This window comes from Canis lupus, chromosome 2 (genome assembly GCF_048164855.1).
Source record: "Canis lupus baileyi chromosome 2, mCanLup2.hap1, whole genome shotgun sequence".
In the NCBI taxonomy this organism is placed as follows: domain Eukaryota; kingdom Metazoa; phylum Chordata; class Mammalia; order Carnivora; family Canidae; genus Canis; species Canis lupus.
The window spans coordinates 44,979,483-45,003,997 of record NC_132839.1 but is presented as its reverse complement, the minus strand read 5'-3'; the positions used below and the strand labels follow the sequence as shown (position 1 = coordinate 45,003,997).

The following is a 24,515-nucleotide window of genomic DNA, read 5'->3' as shown; positions in this document are numbered from 1 at the left end:
AATGTAGTTAATAACACTGAACTGTCATTTTTTTTAAAGATCTTACTTATTTATTCATTAGAGACACAGAGAGAGAGGCAGAGACATATGCAGAGGGAGAAGCAGGGCTCCTTGCAGGGAGCCTGATGCGGGACTCAATCCCAGGACTCCAGATCATGACCTGAACCAAAGGCAGTTGCTCAACCACTGAGTACCTACGTTCCCCATGAACTGTACAATTAAAAATAATTAAAATGGTAAATTTTATGTAAGGTATATTTTACTGCAGCTTTAAAAAAATTCCAGTATAACTAACATACAGTGTTATAACTCTATACCTTCTCATCTCTCATCACAATAAATGTACTCTTAATCCCCTTTACTTATTCCACCCATCCCCACACCCCACTCCTCTGTGGCAACTACCAGTTTGTTCTCTATATTTAAGAGTCTGTTTTTTGTATGTCTCTTTTTTTCTTTGTTGTGTTTCTTAAATTCCACATTAGTGAAATCATATAGCATTTGTCTTTCGTGGACTGACTTATTTCACTTAACATTATATTATCTAGATCTATCTGTGTTGTTGCAAATGGCAAGATTTCATTCTTTCTTTATGGCTGAGTAGTATTCCAGTGTGTATGTGTGTATACATATATATGTATGTACACTATCTTCCTTATTATTAGTCAATAGACAGATGCTCAGACTGCTTCCATAGTTTGGCTATTGTAAATAATACTGCAGTAAACATGGGGGCACATGTATCTTTTTTGAACTCTTTGGGTAAATACTCAGATGTTATTGATCATATCTATTTTTACCACAACTGTTTTTTTTTTAAGATTTTATTTATTTATTTGAGAGAAAGAGAGAGTACAAGTGGGCAGAGGGATAGAGGTACCAAAAGACTTCCTGCTGAGCATGGAACCCAAAGCAGAACTCCATCCCAGGACCCTGAGATCATGACCTGAGCTGAAGTCAGATGCTTAACGGACTGAGTCACCCAGGTACCCTAATTTTTATCGCAAATTTTAAAAAATAATTAGATTTTTTTTAAATGGCTATCCCTGCTTGAATACCTGCAGTGGCCAAACCTCACTTCTTCACTAGAAAATCCAATTTAATTTTGGGTAGCACTAATTGCCATAAAATTTTCCTTGCGTTGGCCTGAATTGTTTCTTCTGCACATTTAGCAGTGGCCTTCAGTGTTTTCCCTTTGAGATATGTAGAGCATCTTTCATACAGCAGAGTTTAAATATCCAACAGTGGGTATCCCATTTTCCCTAAGCCTCTTGTTCTAAATAAACAATCCCTTTTTTTCTTTTGCAGTGGCTCTTCCTAGAACAGATGCTTCTGACCTTGCCTTTTCATCAATCTTTGTTTATGTTTTATTTGACTTATATTCCTATTAAAACATTCTGCTTGGAACTGAACACCATTCACTTGAAATGAATGTATAATAACCTTCATGTTTCTGGGCACTGTGTTTCTATTAATGCACCCTAATATGGTATTCTACTTTTAAACTGTTGTGGTAGAGTTTCGTCTAAGTTACAATGCCATATGGCCACTGACAATATCCTCCTCTCATTATATGCCTACTCCTATATCCAGAGTCTATTTGCTGATTCTTAGTTCATTTGTCTACTCCTCCAGTGGTGGTATAAAGCTTTCTTTTTGGGCCAGATGCTGGAAATGCCTTATTCATTCTTGATATCAGAAGCTCATGGTATTCTGTGAGGTGGAAGAGGTAATGGGCAGCATGAAGCTGATGGTTATAGGAGGTAGCAGCAAGATGCAAGCATAGAGTGTGGACTAGATACAAGGATAATTTGGAGCGGCATGTGATGGGTTATGACAGAAAGAAGCGTAGGATAGGCTTCCCTGAAGGGAGTTTAGATAATTTTCTTGTCTTATTTGCTTGATCCTTCAGAGGCTAACCCTTGTCTACTTGGAACCTGCTTCTTTTCCTCCTCCCTGTTGAATATATGGATCTCACCTACTCTGAGTGATCATGTGATTAGCTAGTGGTGGCAAATTATTGCCCATACTGAAACTCAGTACACACCCAATTTTGCATAATGTAACTTCTGGTGCCACTTCTTTGTCTGGCCCTTCTGTCACATTTGTCTATTACTGGCCATTCGTCTTCAAGGAGAACAAAAAAAAATGTTGTTTTCATTTGGAGACCCTCAGGTACCCAATAGGTGATCAGAACGTGCCTGTAGGATGAATGACTAGTGGCTGAATGAACAATCTGTATGCTAATTCAAGGTAATCTAGGGAGTAATAAATTCCTTAATTTTGTTGCCTTGATCTTATCCATAGGGAGCTACTAGGTGAAGTAATGATTATGACCCTTCACAAAAAAATAACTAAAAATGGATTTCAGACCTAAATGTAAAATGTAAAACAATAAAACTATGTGAAGATAACACAGGAGAAAACATACGTGACCTTGGATATGGCCATGACTTTTTAGATAGGACACCAAAGGCATGATCCATGAAAAGAATACTTCATAGACTGAACCTCCTTAAAATTAAAACAAATAAAACCAAACACACAAAGGACTTCTGCTCTTCCAAAGATAATGTCAAGAAAATGAGCATACAATCACATACTGGGAGAAAGCATTTGCAAAAGACACATCTGATAAAGAACTCTTATTCAAATGTACAAAGAATTCTCAAAACTCAACAATGAAATAATAAACAATCTGATGATCTTAACAGACACCTTACCAAAGAAGTTACACAGATGGCAAATAAGCAGGGGAAAAAAATTCTCCATGTATATATAGATCTATCTATCTATCTATCTATCTATCTATCTATCTATCTATCTATCATCTATCATCTATCACCATACATCATCAGGAAAATTCAAATTAAAACAACAATGACATACTACTAACACACCTATTAAAATGGAAAAATCCTGGAACACTGACAACATCCAATGCTGGCAATGATGTGAGACAACAGGAATGCTCATTCTTTGCTGGTGGGGTGCAAAATGGCACAGTCACTTTGGAAGACAGTTTCACAGTTTCTTACAAAACCAAACTTATCCTTACCACATGATCTGGCAACCACACTCCTTGATATTCACCAAGGAAGTTGAAAACTTATGTCTAGACAAAAACCTGCACACAGATGTTTATAATAGCTTCATTTATATTTACCAAAACCTAGAAGTAACCAAAATAACCTTATAGTAGTTAGATGGATAAATTGTGGCACATCCAGACAATGGAATGATATATTGTACTGAAAAAGAAATGAGTTGGGATGCCTAGGTGTCTCAGTGGTTGAGCATCTGCCTTCAGCTCAGGTCACAACCTGAGGGTCTCAGGGTCTTGGGAGGAGTTCCACATCAGGCTCCCTGTGGGGAGCCTGCTTCTCCCTCTGCCTATGTCTCTGCCTCTCTCTCTTTGATTTCATGAATAAATAAATAAAATATTAAAAAAATAAAAAGAAATAAGCTACCAATCCATGAAAAAATAACATAGAGGAAACATAAATGCATATTATTAAGTGAAAGAAGCCCATCTGAAAAGGCTACATACTATGTGATTCCAATATATCACATGAAAAAAGTTAAAACTATGGAGACAGTAAAAAGATCAGTGTTTGCTAAGGGTTAAGAAAGTGGGAAGGAAAAATATGCATAGCATAGAGGATTTTTAGGGCAGTGAAAATACTCTGTATGATACCATAATGATGAATACATATCATTATCAAAACCCATAGAATGTATAACACTAACAGTGAACCCTATATAAACTGTGGACTCTGGGAGATAATAATGTGTCAGTGTGGGTCTATCAGTTGTAACAAATGTATTGCTCTGGTGGGGAATGCTGATGATGGAGTGGAAGCTATTCATACGTGGGCGCAGGGAGGTATACGGGAAATCTCTGTAGCTTTCTGCCAATGTTTCTGTGAGCCTAGAACTACTATTTAAAAAGTCTGTAAAAAATTACAATTGTGGGTTTCTAGAGTTTGGGAACAATTATTGAATTTGAATTTTAACCAGAAACCCAAATATTCATGGTGCTTATATTCTATTAAACAGATAATAAGCCAATACTTAACACCTGTTGGTGTCAGGGGTCACCAGTGCAAAACAAAAAAGTGGGTTGGCAGTGGGGTGGGGTCAAGGGAGGATGATGAGGAAGCTAACGGTGTCAGCACTTCCTGTGAGTGGTCAAGAAGGTCCTCAGAGAATGACAAGTGAGGAAAGACCTCAGTGAAATCTCTGGCCATGTGGCAGAACAATTTAGAAAGAGCAATGTATAGATCTGCAAAATTTCTTTTAGCTTTTGCTTTTTTTTAATCATGCAAAATTTTATAGAATAAGCAGCATTTTGCTTACCTTAGAGCAAATGGATGCTCTAAAATGAAGCAAAAGAGACATAGTGCAGGAAACTGTGTCCTCACTATTCAGTATAAGGCATCGTGGAATTGCCAAGTGATTCTTTACCTTCTCTGTATTTTCCAAACTTTTAAAATATTCTTTTGCTTTTATAATGAACAAGAATTATACTTTTTTAAACAAAGTACTCTATGTAAAATGAAATTTTTCTTAACAGAAAATGTTGATCTCTACTGGCTTAGATTTGAGGGGATCACTAAACACATGGTACACTTTATCACAGAGTCAGCATGCTGGCATGCAGGTGTCCTGTTCAGTCTGGGGAAAAACCCAGGTTGACAGTAGGGCCTGCATTCTGTTAAGTTTCTTTGGAAACTTCTCAATCTTTACCCAAGCCCTGACAAAAAAAGGGTCTACAACATGATTTAAAATGTAGGGGCATCTGTCTTCAGCTCAGATAGTGATCTCAGGGTCCTGGGATAAAGCCCCATGTTGGGCTGTCTGCTCAGCGAGGAGTCTGTTTCTCCCTTTTCCTCTGTGCTCTCTCTCTGTCTCTCAAATAAATAAATAAAATCTTAAAAAAATATAATAGAGAATTGAGGGATGGTCAACCAGCCATCCAAAGCTAAAAGAAATCCAGAGAGAGAGAGGGAGAGAGAGAGAGAGAGGGAGAGGAGAGAAAGAAGAGAAAGAAAGAGGGGAGGAGGGGGAGAAAGAAAGAGAATCATTTCACTGTTTTCAGGTTAAATGAAGTAGGATACACTCCCTTCCATTCTAGAATCATTCTCTCAATGCTCATTCACAAAGTTACCTACTATACAGACGGTGGGGATAAAACAATTCTCCTTAAGTGTTCTTCACCGACATGAGTTTTATAGCTTAGCTGGGAATTGCATAGAGGATGTAAAGCTCTTGGCTTCCAAGCCTAATAGAAACGAGGTAAGAAGTGCTGGTAGCCTTGAAGGAGAATCTTTTCTCTTGACATTTTCTGAAGACTCAAGGGCTGCTTGGAGCTCAATACAAATCTGGTCTTTGAGATATTTAAGATATATCTGCAATGGTTTCAATCTAAGGGTTTCACACCACCCATCCCTGCAGGGAGGGAGGGTCAGAGGCCTCCACTAAGTTCTCTTTAGCCGTTGGGCTGCTCTTTGATTATTTGAGATTTTTATCACTGGAGTAAATTTCATTTTATATTATATTTGAAAATATAGATATTGAATTTTTTTTCTTTTAGGCTTTTAGCTTCCCAATAGACCTTTATTATATTTTTTTCTGTGTGCTGAGATTTTCCAAGTTAATACACTCACTCAGAAATGCTAAGTGTAAAGCAACAGCATGTCAATGAAGCTTAGGGGTGTTTTTAAAGAATCAGTTAGTGGTTGAGGTCTTCCTTTGGATTCAAATGAATCAATATTCATGTGCCTTCTGCCATGAAAACTGATTTTCTTCAGGACTCAGGTAAAAGGCTTTTCTTTGAACATTTAGAATATTTGAATGTTGAACACTAGCTCCTTGCCTGGTTCCTGTTGTTTGGCTAGTGCGATATTGTAAAACACATAATGATACTCTGTATGGATAAAGACAGGATATGGTTTTTCCATACTTTCAGCAAGTGGCACTTAAAGTTTTGTAGATGGAACTGGAGCCAGGGTGTCTAGAGCACCAAGCTTTCTGACAGTCTAGCTTTTAAGTGCAGCAATTGGCTTTTCATAGATGGTGACTCTTGGGACCTGTCCACTAACAGCATTGTCTGACGTTGGTGCTGTGTGTTAGGAATGTCACAGGAAGTCTAAATTAAATGGCAAGTGCCCTCATGTCTTAGGTCTGCTTTTGGGTATCTGCACAGAGATGGGCCCTCCCTGAAGGAGGAGGGAAAAAACCCCCTTGGGTAGCCAGAAGTCAATAAAGTGCAGGATCTGTACCAAATTGATTATGCCCATAGAAAGGCATTGGCTGCATATATCAATTAGAGTTTTATTAATAGGTATAGTTTGGAAGCTTAGGCTGACATTCATTTTAATGAGGGATTTATCAATCAAAAATTAGCCTATAGTCATTTACTATTGATTTCAAAGTAGGCACCTTTAATAAATTACATTAGCAAACTAGCTTTGGTACCTTAGAGGAAAGTTAGTTTTTTGAGTAAAACTATTTTTTGGATTTTGCAATTTGTATTTATATTTGCATGTTATTTATTTATTTATTTATTTATTTATTTATTTTTTTTTTTTGCACATATATTCAAGAGACTGAGAGAGTGGACTGGAACCCATCTGGAATAATGACACATCCCAGTAGTGATGTCAACATTATGTCATAAATATATAGCATGAACCAACTTACCATACTATGTGAGCTATACTACCCATGGAGTCTTCTGGGGAAACGATTATTCATAAATGACTTATCATCCAAAACCACAAGGTAGTTTCGAATGCAGAGAAACCCCATGAGGAATCTATGTGCAACGTGAAGGAATTGATTGTAATGTGCTTTACAATCTGCAGACTTGAAAACTCAAATTCTAGATCTAAGAGTTCCTACCCTAATTGTGCACAGCAATGCCCTAATGTGTGTACAGATGTCCCTCCTCCTTACCTATCTATGCGTGACATTCTTATTTTCATATATATAAATATTTATATATTTGCATATATAATAGTCACCTATTTTATATATATATTTCCAGAAGTCAGGATCAGAGTCATTTTGTTCCTGTTTGTAGTTCTGTTGCCTGGGACAGGAGTTACACTCAAGAAGTGTTTTCTTCGAATGAATCAACTGAGATAAGGTGGGTAGGCAGCACCAGTTGTACATTCAACTAAAGCAGGTGATATTTAACAAGTTTTATGGACAAAGTCTTTATTAGCTGTAAGCAGGATGCTTTGACCAGGTGTCTCAGAGGGCAATATTGAAATAGTTAAGAATGAGAAGCTGGAACTCTGGATTTTTTTAAAAGACATGTTTGTTTGTTTGTTTGTTTGTTTGTTTGACAGAAGTAGAGGGTGGGAGGAATGTGCACAAGCATGGGGAGCAGCAGGCAGAGGGAGAGAGAGCAGGCTCCCTGCTGGGCAGGGAGCCCAAACTGGGGCTTGATCCCAGGACCCCAAGATCATGACCTGAGCTGAAGGCAGACTGGCTGGGAACTCTGACTTTGAAGCTTATCTGCTCTGTAGCCTTGGGCAAGTTGCTGTATCTTTGATTTTTGCTTTCTCCATTCATTACAATGGGTTTTATTAATGGGATGGCATTTGGAGTTCTGCAACTATTAAATGAGCACGTATCTACAGAATGTTCCCCAAATGCTTTGCACCAAGTAATAGCATCACAAATGGTAGCTATTATTATTGTTGTTGTTGATTTTTTTCAATATTGACGTTTTAGGCTATTTTACTCACAGTTATTTTATGCTAAAATGCAAATTGAGGCAATTGTTAACACAGAAATGGAGGTAATTCACTACTGCCTTTGCCCATGAGATGTTTAATGACCACCAGTTAGGAGTTCTGCCTTCCTTATATGAGACTTTCACACGCTTCATTTGCAAAATAGGTGCTTACATACACAAGATTTCCCTTTAAAAGTATTTCGTGGCTCAGCTGCTGTTCTTCTGATTAACCAACTCCCTCTTTAAAGACTTGAAGCCATGAAGTTTATTTTTTGTGACATTCACTCGAGTATAGACACAAAAATTGCCAGTGGTTTACAGCAGGCTTTTACGTCCATTCCACCATGCAAACTTGCAGATGTTGTTTGCATGAAAGACACAGTTGTAGGGAGAAGGTAATATTGACAGATAACATCTGCTGTAAGGGACACTTATGAAGAGTGTTGTTATGCCAATTCCATTGTTTTTCTGTAATTTGCTACAAGGTTGGGGCCTTACTCATGAGTATTTAACTCAAATTAGAAAATAATTTTTGGTAAGCTTTATTCTCTTAAACTTGTCTTTCTGGGGTTTAATGCATGCAAGCAGCTAAGCAATCAATAAATCTAAAACTCTAGTATCTTCTAAGTACTTAAAAACCTTTGAAAGATTTCTAATTATACCTAGGAATAAAACCCAAACTCTGTTTATGTTCTATACAGTTCTGTGTGATCAGACACTAGTTACTGCTTTCTTTTCCTTTTTTTAAAATGTTTTATTTATTTATTTATTCATGAGAGACACAGAGAGAGAGGCAGAGATATTGGCAGAGGGAGAAGAAGACTCCCTGCAAGGAGCCCGATGAAGGACTTGATCCCAGGACCCCAGGATCACGACCTGAGCCAAAGGCAGATGCTCAACCACTGAGCCACCCAGGTTCCTCCTACTGCTTTCTTTTTTTGATATACATGCCATCTTTCTTTTCCTCCTCTGCTCCTCTGGCTGGGTGTTTTTGTTTGTTTGTATTTTAATTGAGATATAATTGATATATAACATTATGCAGGTTTAAGGTGTACAACATATTTATTTTATATTTATGTTGTGATACATGGCCACATAGTGTTAGTTGACACCTCTATTGCATTACATGATTATCATTTCTGCCAGTGATAGGAAGAATTGACATAGCTCATTTCCCATCATAGAGGTTTATATTTAGTTTTTATCTGTCTGCATCACTCCAGATTTTCACACGGCTTGTTCCTTCTTATCATTCATGTCCTGACTTAAAAAATAACTTTTTGGATTTTGTATGGATTTCTCCATACAATAAAGTAGTATGCCTCGAATCCAATTTGTAACACATCTCCCTTCATTTTAATCATTGTTCTTAGCAATATTGGAAGCTGTAAATATACAGTTATGTGCTTATGTATTGCAATATGTTTTAAATTATTTATCTGCCTCCCTGATCAAAACTTTAGGTTTCCAAGACCAGGGTTCTTCTCTGCCTTCTTCTCTGATGCCTATCTTGTGCATAGAATCATATTTGTTGGCCAAGTGAATAATCATGTGGATGCTAGTTACTTTGGGGGATACAGAGAAGTTTCAAAGGGGATTTGATCTTCTTAGAAGCCTTCTCTCTAATAAAAGAGTTAAGCCACGGGTGTATGAGAAGATAATTTAACAAGCCAGTATAATTAAGTGATGAAAGCCATAAATACTGGGAGATCTGAATGTGGAGAAATCACTTTATGCTGATCAAGGGTGGATTGATAGTGGAGGTGGGCTTTAAGCTGGGCCATCCTCATAATTCAGTTCTCTATTACACAATCATAAGTGTAAGTCATTTCACTTTAATTGCAACCTACGTATATTCAGTGCAGCCCGCATGAATCAAAGGAAGAAAATATAGGTTGATTTTTATTTTTTGTGTTGCTGGCTTCATAGATGGCACATAAATGAGAACATCTTCCAAATGCACTGCTGCCCACCTTTGAGCTTTAACACATGCCTCTTGCTCCTTACCACACATACTCCAGATGGATTGTTTCTCCACCCCACCTTTAAAAAAAAAAAAAAACAACTTTTATTTATTTATGAGAGAGAGAGAAAGGGAGGGGAGGGAAGGGGCAGAAGGAGAGGGAGAAAGAATCTGAAGCAGACTGCACTGAGTATGGGGCCTGATGTGGGGCTCAATCCTTCAACCCTGAGATTATGACCTGAGCTGAAACCAAGGGTCAGAAGTTCAACCAACTGTGCCACCTAGGTGCCCCTCCTCCACCCTACCTTCAATTCTCTAGAAAGTGCTCTGTTCATCCTCTCCTTTGGATCTTCATTCAGGCTTTTCACTGGCCCTATACTCTCTTCCAGCTGTGACATTTCATGTGTCCAAGGCCTTCCTATTGTTCACATCACAGTTTACAAATCCACTGTGCAGAAGGCCTTTCCAGATGGGCCTGGGTCTCCTGCCCATTCCTTACCCTTCCCTGTATCCTGCCCCATGCCACTCCTTGTCACTTCATGTAGAATGATTGTGTTTCCCCCAGTCTCTAGACCACATGAGGATGAGGATTCTGTTCCCATCACCCCCCATTGCTTGCCTCCACTGCCACATCACTGTGCTAGCAAGTGCCTAGCACATCAAAGGAGTTAAGCAAATGTTTCCTGAATGGGTGCATGAATGTGGAGGAAACATAGAAAGCAGGAGTCCTTAAGTGGGACTTTGGAATGCTGAGCTTACCTTGAAACCTTTTTGAAACCATCTTGACACCAATCATAGAGTCTCTGTTAATGGAAGCCAACATAAAAATGCCAACACTACCTTATTTACAAGGTGCTTTGTTCACTAGAGCTATTAAAGAGCCTTTTGGATGGGAAGTTACATATAAGTATAGGTATTATGCCAGAGACCGCTTACTGTAAGGCTGCCAGACCAAAGAGGCAGACACTGTACTCTGGAGACCTTCACCCAACAGGATTATTAAAAGAATCTGTAAGGGTTAATAGATGGGTGGTAGCTCATTAAAACCAATCCTAAATGCTTTGACCACAGACTTATAATATGGACCATCCAGGGAGTCTGATGAAGTCTAAAATGCATCCCTCATGCCACATTATTAGGCTTACGAAGAGGGTGGACACTTGGAATAGCAGGTAATAGCAAAAATACCTAATGTTCACTGAGGCTCTCTCCCATTGGCCAGACAGTAGTCTGGGTGCGGTGCTTTATACACATCATTGCCAATCCTTACAGAAAACTCCCAAGGTTTACATTTTATCATCTCCACTTACAGTTAAGGAAACTGAGGCTCAGAAAGACTTTGTGGCCACAGGAAACAATCTACTAGAGACTGCTTTTTCCCCTTAGGCATTGACAATTGACAGAGTCCAAATTGCTTCCAGGGTGCTTCTTATAAGAAAATTTTGTTGGCTGGCGGGGCATATTCATCTCATTCCCTGGAACCTAGGATATGATGCATGGTAGAATGTGATTTCACCTCATGACCTGTTGGGCTATGTGCAGATTCCTTAACCTTTCTGTAAGAAGGGGATTATGATGGGATGTATCTCAGAAGCTTGATAGTTAAGAATTCGAAGAGTTGAGACATAAACATGGCAAATGGACCATATCTGGATCTTCATAAGCACATGAGAGACCTTGATTATCATCCTAAGGCATTTGGGGTTTGCTGATCTTCACTCATTCTTTTGGTCCACGAGCACTGATTGAGAACCACTCCATGCCTGGTAGTGTTCTGGTCCTCTAGAACCTGGTGACTTGCTGCATTTCAAGATCTGTGCTCATGCTTCTGTCTACTTTTTGCAAACATTTTTAAGCTGGATAGTGTAATATTTTAGCAAATTGACAAACATCTGGCTTTCATCTAAGTATCTTATATTTTGAAAATAATTAATTTTCTTTTCTCCCTTAACTCCTGCCTTTGGAAGTTTGTTGGCCTTGCTTGAAGGCTGCTTGGGCTCCTCTGGCAGAAATAATGCTTCAGGGAAAACAGTCTTTTCACCAGTCTCTCTAAACTTGGCAAATGTTGGTTTCAGGTATGCTGTCCTAGTTTTGACAGACAATTGTTTGCAGACAAATTACTTCTCTTCTAATATTGCATCTGGGTGCAATATATTTGAAGATGCATGAAACCTCTACCAGATATTTCTATTTTAATTAAAAATTGACTCAGTAAGTTACTATGATGTAAAGCCGTGGGGTGAAAGGATTTCCCTTCTCCCAGGCATGAGGGAAGCAAGCACTAGCCTACTCTTCCTCTTGCTCCATTATACTCTAAGATGCCTTGTTAAGTAACTCAGATGCTATTTTCCACCAACAAAGTCACACACAAGTGAATGGGAGTGATGTAGCTTTCTCAGAACAGATGGGGATCTAAATCTGTACTGTAATAGATAGGATTTATTCTAGACACATTAGAAAAGGAAACTGGAAGACTGGGGAGAAAGACCCAGCTCTGCTTCATCTTCCTGAGCTTGGAGAACAGTGTTCACCTGGTGCCCCATGCCCACCCTCAGGGATCTGCAGCCACTGAAACCAGGGTTCCCACTTCCTTATTTAGCCTTTCAGAAAAAAGCCAATGCAGGAGAAACGCTTTGGTGTTCAGTGGATTTCCAAGACTGAAAAGGCTGGGGATGGATCCTCACTACAAGGTTATAAAGAGGATATAGCCGAGGCAGAGAAGATGCTATAGTGAGACAGGGCTCTGTATGCAGGGAGCTGAGTTGACAGGGGAAGTGACTTGAGCATCAGGCTGAAACACTGTACTGAAAAGAAGGAACCTCAGATACGCAGAGCTCTGTTGTACTTCTGCTGTGGGTCTGTGACTTTATATGCGTTACACATTGAATATTCTCCACTCCTTGCACTACCTGGGTATTTGGTACTCCCTCTGAGGCACAGACGGGCGTCCTGACAGAGTTCTTACTGGCAGTCCAAAACAATGTACCCCTATAGAAGGAAACAGGGACGACTTGTGGAGGGGAGAGTAGTTTGAGCAGCAGAGGACCATGACCCGAGTGAAAAAATAGTTATAATTTAAGGAATCATTCTCAAGATCTTGTCCACAAAACCAGGACAAAAAAACTAGTCATTAGTTCATTTTCATTTGTTTAAATGTTTTCAGAAGAGGCTAAATATGGTTAATATAAGGTTTGATGTATTTGCTTATTAATAAATGAATCCCCAACAAAACTCTAGCTTAATGTGTTACAAGAATCCACAGGGATATAAGAAGGTCAGGACATGATTTAGTTAGATGGGACTAGATTCGTTTTTATGTCACATTCCCTCTATATTGGTATATTACTTTTATGCTAGATTTCTGAGTCCACACCAATCGATAGAATTAGCCCCTGCTTTCCCTTTGTGCCTTCATTTAAACATCAAGGTGAAATTCAAAGGCTCGTTCAGACTACTTGGGTCATTCAAAAGAGCACTGGTCTTCTGGGAATTGTCTTTGTTTCTCCATCTCTGTATTGGCTTTTGCTACCCAGATTTGGGTTGTGTGCTGCCCTCCTCCACCCATGTCGCCCTGCCCACACCCATTCAGGAACTGAGCACAGCACCTGCAGTCTTGTGGTTATGGAACAAGGTGAGAGGATAGAAAACAGGTTTTATTTATTTTTTATTTTTTTCTGAGTTCTTTAATTGCAGTCCTGGGCAGGAACTCTCGAGAATGACCAGGGATTTTATAAAACCTTGTAGCCTCATTCAACAACAGACTACTAATTAGTTCATTTATTTGGGTACTAAACTCATCTAAGAAGAGGAGTAGAACCTAATTAGAGAAATCTCAGAGGATATTAAACCTCAGTTCTTTAAACTTACATTTTTTTAAACTGCAGATCCACAAAAGCATACATGCTTGCACACATGCACTTACACACACACATACTGAAATCAGCATCTATATGAGCAGTATACACAAGTATTTGATTAGAGCTGTTAATTAGAAAAGACATCAGTGACTGGTATAAAAAAAGACAAAAGTAGCAAAACGTATTCACAAAAGTAACATGAACCATAATCAAACCATGAATTTATTTTCCCTTCGATGTAAACATCATTGAAAGAAATGGTAAAAATTAGGGGATATTCAAAATAAAAAAATACAGAGAAAGAGAGAAAGCTGTTTTGGTGAGCTTTTCTTCCATCATCAGACTTTTTTATATATATATATATATATATATATATATATTTTATGGAATTTTGTGGGGAGCTCTAATCGTGTTTAGGCTGATGCTTGTGTTCTGTAATCTTTTCATTTACTTGTGTATTAGATATTTTCCCCATGGCAAGTATATTCCAGACATTCTACTGGGCACTTGGGGGATACCCAGGAGCAGAGCTGAATCCTATCATTCCAGCAGCAGCTGTATGTCAGCTCATTCAACAAATGGTCAGTGATTATTTGCAACTGTAAATATTAATGAGGGAAGACCCTTTTAACAAAAAAGAAATAGAACTGTTACATATAAATATGCATATATTTATATTTAATATGTATTAAATTCATATTTAATATATAAACATTTTCAAATATATTTATATCATATATACTTATATATTTATATTTGTAATATATACACACTGATAGAGAATATATATTTCATTCTTTTTTATATATTTCATTCTGTTATCAAATATTCTACTCAATTATAGTCTAATTAACATTCTATTATATATAAAATGCATATTATATTGAAAAATAATATGCTATTTAATACAATAAAATATCATATATATAAAAATTAATATATATTTGCAGAAGGGAACTACCAGAAAGAAGGGAGAGAGGCCACCTGGGTGGCCAGTGGTTGAGCATCTGCCTTTGGTTCAGAGTGTGATCCCGGGATCCTGGGATCAAGTCCCGCATCATGCTTCCCACGGGGGGCCTGTTTCTCCCTCTGCCTACGTCTCTGCCTCTCTCTCTGTGTCTCTCATGAATAAATAAATAAAATCTTTAAAAAAGAGAGAGAGATGTGGACACTGAGGGAATCAGGGAATCTTTGCTAAGGAGGTGGCTTATGATCAGGGTCAGCAGGGATAAGTGAGAAAATGTCAGGAAAAGGAGAAGGGAGATCAATTTTATGAAAAGGGGGAAAAGATGGCAAATGATAAGGTTAGTGGGAATTAAAAATGCTTTGCTCTGCTGACAGCAGTGTTTGAGACAGGGATTGACTAAGGCCATAATAATAGAGAGAACAACAATGATAACAATGATTGTTAGTATTTTCTAAGATTGATCCATGGGATTTTATTAATAGATGCTGCAGGTCCACCAAATCCTTTTAAAAATCTTTTGCAGAAAAAGAGTGTTTAATGTAACGAGGTCCAAATCCAGTTTTTCCTCATGTGGTTCATGCTTTGAAATCAAGTCTAGGAATTCATTCTGAAGTTTTCTGCCATTTTTTCCCCTAAAACCTCTATTGTTTTCTATTTTACTGCAACCTCTTAATCTAGGGTGGTTTGTTGTTAGTTTTTCAGTGTAGCTCACTCAAAACTTCAGGATTTTTCTTATCTATTTGATTCCATTTGGCACCATATGTTAGTATACCATTTGCTATATTAATAGTGTTTTGAGACAGTTCTATTTGCAGATTTCTTTGAATCTCATTTTTGCCTTTCTCTTCTCTCTCCCTCTTTCTGTCTTTTCCAATACTTACTGAGTGGAAACACTCTGTTGGTTATTGTATTGGGTGTATGACGAGTGTCCAACTCTTGATTTCAGCTCAGGTAGCTCAGGTCATGATCTCAGGGTAATGGGATTGAGCCTCAAGTCTGTCTCTGTGCCCAGTGGGGAATCTGCTTCTCTTTCTCTCCGTCTGCTACTCTCCCTACTCTCTCTCAAATAAATAAATAAATCTTAAAAAACAAAACAAACAAACAAAAGCTAGCAAGTGGTGAAGGCAAGAAACAAATTCATACAGTCTGACTTCCTTACCCTGTACTGAATTGGGATGCATAGCTATCTACAATAAGACAAATTATACATATCAGTCAAATGTGTATATAAAGCATTACTGCACCAAATATGAACAGAAGAGGCTGATCATAATGTATTATCACCTTAGTGATTTTTCAGATTACTTTTTCTTCCTGTTTACTAAAGTTGATTGCAGCCACAGGAAGACATAGAGACATAGGGAAGGTATGTGAAGATGGAAGAGGGATTGGAAGGACACATCTCCAAGCCAAGGAAGGCCAAGAACGGCTAGCTGTCACCAGAAGCTAGGAGTGAGGAATGGAATAAACACTCAGAAAGAACCAAACAACTAACACCTTGATTTCAGACTTTCAGCCCAAGAACTGTGAGACAATGTATTTCTGTTTTTTGTGTTTTTGTTGTTGTTGTTGTTGTTGTTGTTGTTGTTGTTTTTTAAGCCACCTAGTTGGGCAGCCCCGGTAGCTCAGTGGTTTAGCGCCGCCTTCAGCCCAGGGCGTGATCCTGGAGACCCAGGATGGAGTCCCATGTTGGACTCCCTGCACGGAGCCTGCTTCTCCCTCTACCTGTGTCTCTGCCTCTCTCTCTGTGTCTCTCAAGAATAAATAGATTAAATCTTAAAAAAAATAAATAAAAGCTACCAACTCTGTTTTAATTTATTATGGCAGCCCTCAGCAGCTAAGCCATGGTTAGGTCTTTTTTCCCTTTATTATACATTACATCGTATACAATATCACTGATTTGCATTATGGGTTTTTAAATATGAATTTCCTTTACTTGGTGTCAGCTCTGAAAAACAAGTAGGTAATAAGTAGGAGCAAAGGCACATTTTGGATATTAAATAGTATTTTGATAAATCTGAACATCTTTTTGAGTTAGTTTAAAGGCTGCTCTAGACCTGTGTATGAAATGGCACATGCTAAATTCATCAGCTGCTCACACTGTTAATCAAAGAGGGGGCCAGGGATCATAATCATCAGCTGCACAGGGAAGATCCATTCCCCTTCCCCACATCCTGAGAACGGACTTCCTGGCCTACAGCCAAAGCCAATGTTAAGATGTGAATGGTATTTTTTTTTTTTTTTGCCCATGTGGAAAGAATTATTATTTCTGATTATAAGAAGCAAGGCCCACTTTCTGCAAGAAATTCAGAAATAATACAATAAATACATATAAAAGAAAGTAAAAATCACCTGTAATCCCACCATCCAGAGATACTAAAGTCAAATGTGTATACACATATACTAGGTGTGGTGGAGAATAAGATCATTCCATATATATAAGTACATATACATGTATATGTATTACAGGGATTGTTCTCTGCAATAAACTAAATTTAGATCATTTTGTTTTAATGTCTGTATGGCATGCCAATGGATGGATATAGCATAATTCATTTAACTATTCCTCTGTTGATGAATATTTAAGTTGCTCTAATAATTTTTGATACTTTGAACCATATGTTAATCAATGTTATGCTGATATATTTGTAAATCTAATTACTTCCTTAGAATCTATATTTTTGTAGGGAGCTGCAAAAGTTTTAGGGTCTCTCATTAAATGACAGGTATGCTATACAAGAGATGAAATGTTAATTCTAAAGGACATGGGCTGTATTTAATCTGTTTCTCAAACCAGAATGGCTTCATTAGGTCTGCCCCACTCTAGAGGGTATTATTCATGAGCACTGAACTCTTCAGGGATAAGTAATAATAGAAAAATCGTATAGCTCAACTATAGCATGTGCAATGAGTGAGTGATTTTGCAAATGTTCACACAGTGTAGACATAATGAGTAGGTGTGTGTGTGTGTGTGTGTGTGTGTGTGTGTGTGTCTGCCTGTCTAGTGGAAGGTCCAGGTGGCTGAGGAGTAACTGTACTAAGGTCAGTGTGGATGGGATCAAGTGTGAACATACCAGGATGGAATTGAAAGACATGACACATCTGACACAGATCAGTAAGATTCATAGGGATGGAAGTGAGAGGGAGCAATCATGGAGGGGGTATCATGGCTTGGATACATACATGGTTCAGCCACCATGTCTTTCCTTCTGAGAAACCTTCCTCAACCACAACATTGGTTTCCAAAGTGGTTGTAAAATTTATTTTGCCACCAGAAGTATATGAGAGTTCCAATTTCTTCAACTTTTTAGCAGCACTTGTTCTAATAGGTATATAACAGTTTCTTGTGGTTTTAATTTGCACCTCCCTAGTGACTAGCGATGTTGAGCATTCTTTCAAGGGCTTATGTGCTATCTTTATGTCTTCTTTGACGAAATGTTTGTCCAAATCATTTGCCCATTTTATTGGGTTGGGGTTGTTTGTTTCCTTATTATGGTATTTTGAGAGTTCCTTATATATTTGGATATGTTTTTTTATCAGATATATAAATTGCAAATATCATCTAAAAGTATAAGTTTTTTTCATTCTTTTTTAAATTTTTTATTGGAGTTCAATTTGCATAACACCCAGTGCTCATCCCGCCAAGTGCCCCCCTCAGTGCCCATCACCCAGTCACCCCAAACCCCTGCCCACCTCCCTTTTCACTACCCCTTGTTCATTTCCCAGAGTTAGGTGTCTCTCATGTTTTGTCACCCTCATTGATATTTTCACTCATTTTCTCTCTTTTCCCTTTATTCCCTTTCACTAATTTTTACATCCTCCAAATGAATGAGACCATATAATGTTTATCCTTTTCCAATTGACTTATTTCACTCAGCATAATACCCTCCAGTTCCATCCACATCGAAGCAAATGGTGGGTATTTGTCATTTCTAATGGCTGAGTAATATTCCATTGTATTCATTCTCTTAATAATTTTTTGAGAAGCTGAGGTTTGTACTTTTAACGAAGTTTAACTTTTTTTTTCTTTAATGGATAGGGCTTTAAGTGTTGTATGTAAAATATTTTTTACCAAACTTACGATTAACTCCAGAATTTTCTTAGTCTTACTCTATAAATGGTATAGCTTCATGTTTCACCTTTTTATGTATGGCCCATTTTGAGTTAATTTTTATATATGGTATAAGGTATGCATTGAAGTATTTTTTGTTATTTGCTATTTTATTTTTTTTATTTTTCTCTCAGCTATGCAATTGTTCTGACACCATTTACTGAAAAGACTCTTTTCGCCAATGAATTGCTTTTGTGTGTTAGTCAAAAATTAGTTGTTCATATATGTGTGGATTCATATATGGACTCTCTACTCTTTTCCACAAATCTATTTATCAATCTTGACATCAACGTTACATTGTCTTGATAGTTAGCTACAGTTTTTAAACTTTCTTCTTCTTTTTTAAAGCTGTCATGGCTATTGCAGATCCTTTGAATTTCATAAGTATTTTAGAATCGACTTGTCAGTTTCTACAAAATAAATGGCATTTTCAGGGCATCTGGGTGGCTCAGCCAGTTAAGCATCTGCCTTGGGCTCAGATCATGATCCCAAGGTCCTGGGATCGAGTTCCATGTCAGGCTCCCTGTTCAGCCAGGGAACCTGCTTCTTCCTCTTCCTCTGTCCCTCCCCTGCTTGTGTTCTGTCTCTCTCAAGAGCTCTCTCTCTCAAATAAATGAATAAATAAAATCTTTTTAAAAACGGCATTTTCATTTAGACTGTTTGGAGCCCAAGATAACTTAGGGAGATAAATGAAATGTGGCATATTCACACAATGGAATATCATTCAGCTATAAAATGGAATGGGGCACTGTGACATGCATAATGGGGATAAGCCTTGAAAAGGTACTAAGTGCAATGTTATATGATTGGAGGGAAGAAAGGAGTGATTGCAAATGAGCAGAGTTTCTTTTGGTGGGTTGCAATATTTAGAAATTAGATTGTGATGATGGTGGTACAATCTATAAATATATTAAAACCATTTAATTGTACAATGTAATGGGTAGATGGTGTATACATGAATTCTATCTCCATAAAACGCTTTTTGTTAAAAAGACCAATTTGAGGAGTATTGACATCTTAACAATCTTGAGTCTTTGACTCATGAACGCAGTGTATATTTTGTTTCATTTAGGCCTTCTTTAGTTTCTCGCAGCAATATTTTGTGATTTTTAGGTCTTATCCATATTTTTTTTTCTTTCAGATTGCTTCCCAAATATTTTATATTTTGATAAAATTTTAAATTATATTTTTTCTTTCTTTTTCTTTTCTTTCTTTCTTTTTTTTTTTTTTTTTTTTTTTTTTTTGCAAACACACAAGTGTTTATTTACAAGCTTGAACTTGGGTCAAAGTGTACCCAACACAGTGGAGCAGGGACTTGGACCCTGAGGTGGGTTTCAGCTTAGTTTTAAGGGCTGGTCTAGGGGACCTCCAGAAGGGGTGGAGCAATTCCTCAAGTTCTGTTTACATTCTGATATGGGGCTTTCAAGGGCATTGAGCTCTGTTCTTATTGTAATAGGGGCTTCCTGCCACTGGCTTGGGCTCTGTTCTTATTTTAATATGGGGCTTTCTAGGAGGATAAGCTATAAGCTGTTTTTTTTTTCTCCTGTAACTGAAGTAATGTAAATTTCAGCTCTAATTCACAGGGCCCTGGGATGGCTGTACTTGTGCTAACCCTGAACTTAAAGTGGAATGGCCTTAATTTTCTCGGCCTCCACATTTCCCCCTCTCAGAGGAACCTAAGGAAGAACCCAATCATGGGTCCAGGTTGCTCTCAGAGTGAGCCAGGGGGAATGATTAAACCAGGGTTTTAACCAACCTTGTTGCTGTTCTCGCTCCCATTTACATTCCAGCGAAGAACCAACATCCTACGTTTAAGGCAGCACATAACCCACCCCCACCACCACCACCCTTTGTTGTAAGAAGACTAAGTCTCATCCCTTTCTATTTTGAAGGACAACCTCAGACTAGGGAGTCTTGGAGGTGGGAAATAAGTGAGCACGGCGCAGTCAGGCTCCGCCAATACCCCATGCTCTCGTCTCCCTAACCCAGACTGGGACCCCCCCTCTGCATGACTGTCAAGAAATTTTGGCGCAGGTGCACGGAGTCAGAGCTGACCTCCAGGACCAGCCACTGCCCAATGCGGACGCCACCCGGTACACGGACGGCAGTAGTTTCGTCTGAGAAGGAATCGATACACGGGGGCGGCTGTAACCATGGAAATGGAGACCCCGGGGGGCACCGCCGCTGCCGGACACCCCCAACTATACTGCTGCTGACGTACACTGGATCAAACGCTTGCCTGTGACCCAGCGCTTGCGTGGCTGGGGGAGGGCCGCGGACTCCAGCATCATCCCGCCAGAGGAACTGGGACGGCGAGTCCTATCCAAAATGCATCGGGGCACTCACCTGGGAACGAGGAAGATGGGAGACCTCATAGGACATGCAAAGCTCACTATTAAAGACCCTGGAGCAAAAATGGAGCAGATTGTGGTGAGCTGCCACCCATGCCAGTTAACTAAGGCCACCGCCCACGGATCTAACCGGGCACCCGGCGCGGGGTGGGGCGGGGGGGGGGCGCCCAGGAGCCTACTGGGAAGTGGACTTCACTGAGGGAAAACCTGGAAAATACGGGTACAAGTATTTACTAGTGTTTGTAGATACTTTTTCAGGATGGACAGAGGCATTTCCCACCAAACGTGAAACGGCACAGACCGTGACCAAGAAACTGCTGGAAGACATCGCACCGAGGTATGGTTTTCCTGTTAGGATTGGGTGAGACAACGGCCCAGGATTCGTCTCTAAGGTAACACAGGGAGTGGCCCTAGTACTTGGGGCAGATTGGAAATTACATTGTGCACATAGGCCCCAGAGCTCAGGACAGGTAGAGAGGATGAGCAGAACATTAAAGGAGACCTTAACTAAATTAGCCCTGGAGACTGGTGGGGACTGGGTGACTCTCCTCCCCTTCGCCCTATATAGGGTGAGGAACTCCCCATATAAGATGGGACTGACCCCCTACGAGATCATGTTCGGTCTTCCTCCACCTGTTATCCCCAACTTAAAACCTGAGGTGCTTGCTGAATTTAATGATCACCGACTTCTTTTCTCCCTCCAAATGTTAGAACGAACCCATGAGCAGGTGTAGCCTAAGCTGAGGGTCCTCTACGAGACTCGGCCACCCCTGGACCCCCATCGATATTGGCCAGGTGACTGGGTGTACGTGCGGAGATACCAACACCAGACACTTCAACCTCGCTGGAAGGGACCTTACATCCTTACATCGTGATCCTGACCACTCCCACCACTCTCAAGGTCGACGGGATTACTCCCTGGGTCCACTACACCCACGTACGGCCAGCTGACCCACACGCCGTTCTCAAGGACTTTGTTCCAGAATGGAAAAGCCAACTGGACAAGGACAATCCCCTATTTTTTATTTCAAATGTTGGTGTTCAAATTTTGGTTGCTAGTGTGTAGACATATAATTGATTTTTCTATATTGATTTTGCATGCCATGCCTTTGTCTAATGCACTTATTAATTCTAGCAATTTCTGGTAGATTCTATAGAAACAGACAATCTCATGATCTTCAAATAAATCTCTCTTGCTAACACATATTTCTAATGATGACTATGTCCTGGATCCTTATCTTGCTACCTCTTTTTGCTTCACTGTGATATCACTGAGAATGATTCCCAGATGTTGACTACCAATGGAGGCTGTTCTGAACATTGGGCATTATACTTTCCTAATTGCCATGGATTTAGGAAAAATGAATTCCCAGATCAAGTAGTTGATTCCATTCATGAGCAATTAACCAACTCTGTAAGAACATTTAGTTCTCAAGTCCTGAAGTCTCCATGTCTTACCCACGTCGTTATTTTCTGATGGATCTAACATCTTACTCTGATAGAGAAACACAGCCAGACAAAGTTCATACTAGGATTTTCTTGTGAAAGTTTTTTCTTTTTTCCACCTGGGAAAATGTGGGCCATTATATATAAAATAGGATAAATTTCCAATATTTCACAAAACTGGTTGATTGCAAATAAAAATACAAATTTCTGCTTTATCTTGAAAAGTGGGGATCCCTGAGTAGCTCAGCAGCTTACGGCCTGCCTTTGACCCAGGGCATGATCCTGGAGTGCTGGGATCGAGTTCCACATCAGGCTCCCTGCATGGAGCCTGTTTCTCCCTCAGCCTGTGTCTCTGCCTCTCTCTCTCTCTATGTCTCCCTTGAATAAATAAATAAAATCTTTAAAAAATAAAAAAAGAAAAGAAAAGTGGAAGGCTCTACAACACTGGGTATGTGTTATCCCATATATATTATCTCACTTTATCAAGATAAATGCTACTCCTGAGTCACTCTACTGATTTAGGTCGTTTACCTGGCTCTTCTGTGCCAGATTTCAAAATTCAAATTCCAAATTTCAAATTCCACTTTAGGCTGGTGGATTTGCCTAGCAAGACATTTCAGTGCACTCATTCATTTGTCTATCATTACTTATTAAGTATAGTGATTATATGCCAAACACTATGATAGTTGTTCTTTAAAGACAATGATATAACACACTCCCAACTCCCAGAGATCTCCCAGTTTAGAAGAACTGAGATGCTGTTGTGTGGCTGCATTTCAGCACATGTTCCTAAATGAAGATAGAACAGGGTGTGGCGTTCATAAAGTGCTTTCCAGAGGAAGTAACATTTGTTCGGAGTCTCCAGAGTATACAGAATTGCCAGGTAGAGAAGGAGGAGGGAGTGGTGTGCTAGGTGTAGGGAATAGCATGTGGGAGGGCACTGTGGCATGAACAGAAAAAAGGTTTTGCACTGTATAATGAAGTCACTTGGGACTAAAGTGCTTGGGACTAAACAATGGAGAGGAATTGAAGCTAGAGATAACAGCCCCCAAACAGAAGGGCCTATGAGAAGAAAATATGGCTTACTGTTCAATAGCTTGCCCCCAGTAAGCACAAATAACTTACTTAATCCAAGTCCAAGTGGACTCTCCAACCAGAAAGTTGCTCCCTGGATGCTCTAGAGAATCCACAAGACCCTTCTCCACCACTCTATGCCTCTTCTGAAGATTTCTGTCATAACGTAGTGTGGATGTGGCTGTGTGTTCAGGTGTTAGTCACACATTCCAAATTCACTTTATTTTTTCACAAGCTGATTTGTTTTCCTTTTGTAGAAATGATTCTCTTATAACCTCTTTATGTAAGTTAAAGGTATGGAATTCTTAGGACGAAAGCAATGTTTTGATACCTCAGTAACCCTGTGAAATAGTTGAACTTGCAAACTTCATATTTTAAACATGGCGTTCCAACAGTGAGATATCTTTCAATGCTTAATTGGTACTGGTTTCATCATCAGTGAAGTCATTTCCCACCTTATTCCCTTCAAACTCAAAATTTCTTGGCAATATCCAAGTGAAATACAATGCCCATTAACCCTCATTAACCCGGTAGCATCTTCTGTTAAGGGGTGCTGTTTCCCAGTCCGATGAGAAGGACTTCAGTGGTGATTATACAATTTCTGTTGGAAAGTCTCATATAAAATGTGAGATGGGGCAGAGACAGACACAGGAAGGGAAAAGAAGTATCAAAGGCAGTGGGAATGATAACGTTGCAACAAACGTGAATCTATCATTGTTTACCTTCAGGAAAAGAGGAAAACTGTTCTTATCATTCTTCTTTAATTGCTTGGTTGACCTCAGGGAGGAAAAAGAAAGAGAGAGAGAAGTCTAAGTTACATGCACAACATTGCTTATGACCATGTTCATGCCCTGCCCCCAGTTTCCTTGTGGCTGAGTACCCATGTGGTTTCTGCATTTCTGAGCAGAGAGAGGCAGAGTTGCTTTAATAGCCCTTGAGAAAGTGCTTCAGGAGGTATTTGCAGAGAGCAGGGTGCCAGGCCACAGCCTTGTCTCC

General features: G+C 39.2%; 1 long non-coding RNA gene across 42 annotated transcripts in view; it reads left to right on the top strand.

Annotated features, from left to right (window-relative positions):
* Positions 1-16,073, top strand: part of LOC140616885 (uncharacterized) — an 87,806-nt gene extending 71,733 nt beyond the window's left edge. For 2 of the 42 annotated variants that reach the window (XR_012017242.1, XR_012017227.1), the window contains 4 exons: positions 7,052-7,153; positions 8,530-8,665; positions 14,033-14,151; positions 15,865-16,069. This is a non-coding gene — a long non-coding RNA (uncharacterized lncRNA). Of the gene's footprint in view, positions 1-6,608; positions 6,787-7,051; positions 7,154-8,529; positions 8,666-10,784; positions 10,886-14,032; positions 14,152-15,864 lie in introns of all 42 variants that reach the window. The other 40 variants (XR_012017230.1, XR_012017232.1, XR_012017292.1 and 37 more) reach the window with 38 other exon arrangements.
* The last annotated feature ends 8,442 nt before the right edge of the window (positions 16,074-24,515 follow it).